This window comes from Bidens hawaiensis, unplaced genomic scaffold, assembly GCF_021521415.1.
Source record: "Bidens hawaiensis isolate Kalapana, Puna unplaced genomic scaffold, B.hawaiensis_p1.1 tig00028499_1, whole genome shotgun sequence".
In the NCBI taxonomy this organism is placed as follows: domain Eukaryota; kingdom Viridiplantae; phylum Streptophyta; class Magnoliopsida; order Asterales; family Asteraceae; genus Bidens; species Bidens hawaiensis.
The window spans coordinates 68,284-71,827 of record NW_027494660.1 but is presented as its reverse complement, the minus strand read 5'-3'; positions in this window follow the sequence as shown (position 1 = coordinate 71,827).

Below are 3,544 nucleotides of genomic sequence, written 5' to 3'. Positions count from 1 at the left end.
TGCAGGTTCATCAGTCTGCGAAGGGAATCTTCATTCATCAGACAAAATATGTGAACGGCGTCTTGAGCCGATTCAAGATTTCTGCCGGAAAAATCCCTTCTACTCCTCTTCCCGTGGGTCACACACCGTATGAATTGGAGGATACCGTTGATCCGACCCTCTATCTTTCCATGTATTTAACTGCTTCTCGACCCGACATAATGTTTGCTGTTTGTTTATGTGCTAGGTACCAAGCAAGTCCCCGAGTGACTCACCTGGCAGCGGTCAAGCGTATTCTGCAATATCTACGGGGAAATTCTGACATCGGGTTATGGTATCCCAAATATGATACGTTCGATTTTACCGCTTACTCAGACTCAGATTATGGAGGATGCAAGATTAATTTCAAGTCTACTACAGCATGATGTCAATTCTTAGGAAGCCGGTTTGTTTCCTGGCATTGTAAGAAGCAGACAACGATCTCCACTTCAACCGCCGAAGCTGAGTATGTTGCAGCCTCGAGTTGCTGTTCCCAGGTTTTGTGGATTCAACAACATCTTCGCGACTACGGTTTGAAGTTTCTTACTACTCCCATTTTGATTGATAATTCTGCTGCCATTAGTATCACCAAAATCCCGTACAACATTCTAAAATGAAACATATCGAAATTCGATATCATTTTATACGGGATTGATATGAAAAGAAATTAATTGATCTTGAGAAAGTGCACACTGATTTTCAAAAAGCCGATCTATTTACCAAAGCGTTTGATAAAACACGTTTTAATTTTTTGCTTGGTTTAAATGGATTGAAGACCCTTGCTGATATCCTAAAATTAGGATAATTATTTTTATTTTAGTTTTGGTCTAGTTTAAATTTTATTTTGTTTTTAGGTTTTAGGGGATAATCTTAGAAAATACAAAAATATTGTGTTTTTAAGTTTGTATAGATAAAATCCAAAAACATTGAAAAATTAAAAATATTGTGCTCTTTCTTGTTTTATTTTAATATCTGAAAAACCAAAAACATTTTAAAATTAGAAAATTCCAAAAATATTGTGATTTCTGTTTGTATAGATAAATTCTGAAAAACTCAAAAAGAATGTGAATTTTCTTATTTTGTAAAGAAAAATCCGAAAAGACAAAAAGATTGTGTTTTTAGTTTGTAAAGAGAAAAACCAAAAAGATTTTTTGCTTATGTTCGCTGAAAATTATGTCATTTGCTTCAATTTTGAATGACATATACTTGTATATGTTTTGGTCCTGATAATTTCTTGTAAATCTTCGGGTTAGCCATTTACCTGACGAATGGATAGTACTTGGGGCGTTCCTTAAACTTTCTATTTTATTTTTAGCTGAAAATTTAGTCAGTTATCTAAGTTTGTGAAGCGTGCTTGCATGTTTTGGTCATGTTCTCTACTTGTAGAAGTATAGGATAGCCATTAATTTATGAACTTAAATTAACTGGGGCAATTTAAATTATTTTATTTTATGCTCCTCAAAATTTTGAGTTTTTTGAAGCAAAAAGAGAATATAATAGTACATTGATTATTTAACCCCAAATCCAGAAAGAATTAAGCTCAAAAGACTGTGTGCCTAATCATTGGTGCATTGATAGGTCTTAAACAAGCTGTTAGAGTAAAGTAAGTGATATAAACTTAAAGAAAAGCCAAATTGAAAGAGGTGTTAGTCTCTAGCAAAAGTCTCGGTGAAGATGGCAGAAATGCAATAACCGATCATACTCAAGCCTTATAGTTGTTGATCACCCAAAAATATAATAAAGCAAATAACAAGCGTTAGGATTCGGGACACTGTGAGTCTTTATGCGGCTTAATCATCTGGGTATTCATAAGCATGAATATTTCACTCGCTTTTAGAGCAAACCCAAAGTTGTTAAACTTGATCACCATTGTACTTTGTACAATCTAAATTACTGACTTGATCAAAATCCTCTGTTAGTCATACAACTGTTCCTCCCTTGCGTGCGTCTCATTAACAATAAGAAACGGACCCCAGGGGATACAATGTATGTAAGCCGACAGATGGACTCGTGCATATTCACTCACAGTAAAGGAAATTTGATGCATTGCTCAAAGTTATAAAATTCTCAAAATTATGATCGACACTATAACAGTTTAAGTCAAGTTGGGGTGATTTGGAAAAAATCAAATTAAGCTTGAACCGAGATTAGGTTCTGATAGTTTCTGATATTCTGTGCGCAAATTGAACCATTAATCATATCACAAAATGCTCGAAGGTTTGTTATAAGATTTAAGTGGACAAAAATATCAATATCGCTGAAATAAAAAACTGTGATGGAAGGGCATTTTGGTCAATATAATTCTCTGCTCAAACTCAACAAAAATACAAAAATATGTTTTGTTTTTAATAAATCATTGAAAAACACAAAAAGATTGTCTATTTTTTAATAATTCGGATATTCCTTTATAAATACATTTTTTAATTTTTACAAAATGCCAAAAATATTTTATCTTTTGTTCTTTACATATTATTTAACGTTTTTAAGTTATGTTTCGTAAAAGTGAAACGTTTTTAAGTTATTTAGTTATCGGGATAAACGGTTCTCGGTAATTAATTTAAGTTAAAATCTTTAGTCATTTATTGAAATTTATTTTATTAATTCATTATTTAATTCATTTAATAATTTAAGTTAAAATTAAATAAAATTTTTAATTTGTTAAAAGCTACTTCGTTAATTATGGATAACGAACTAGGTGATTCTTTAGCGAACTGGTTTCTAGTTCGCTCACCTAATTCGCTTCCGCACTCTGTAATGAATCATTCCTTTTTCGTTATACATATTTAACGAATCAAGACACGAGTCATGTCTTGTTCGCTACTCTAAGGTAACGAACTGGAATAGCGAATTATCTAATTCGTTATTTATAATTCAAACGAATTGCGTAATTCGTACAATGAGTACCTCGGGTAGCGTGCTAGGTTATATAAGACAAAAAAAGACGAAAAGTCATTCACTGTTCATCTTTTTCTTCATCCTAAAGACACCTTATTCTAAATTTTCTCTGAAAAGCGACTTCCAAATTTCGACATTTCAAGGCTATCATTGTGTTTATAAGGTATCGATGATCTCAACGATGTTATTTTCGTCAAAAATGACTGAGATTTAATAAACTATTTATGGATTTTTGTGGTCTAAGGGTTTTCCGTGTTCATAAACCCTGATTTATTTGTGATTTAGCATTTTAAAGTTACTTATTTGTGATTCAATGTCACCGGAATGTTATTCCGAGACCTTGGGTAGACTTTAATCGGTGTTTAATTATAGTTTGCTAGGTTGATTGAATGATTATGTGTTGACGGCTTAGACTCTGTTTCCTGAACTGATTGTTCTTGTTTATATTATGATGTTAAGCCTTAATCTTAACATCGTGAGCTTCGTATTGCAATTCCGAGTCACATAGACCTGCTATTTTGATTGTTCGACGATAATCATGCGCTAATTGTAGCTGGGTTTATGTTGTTAACCTTCGGTGTTCTTATTAATTTTGAGTTTGACTATGCGAGTCAAAGATCAAGTCTTAATT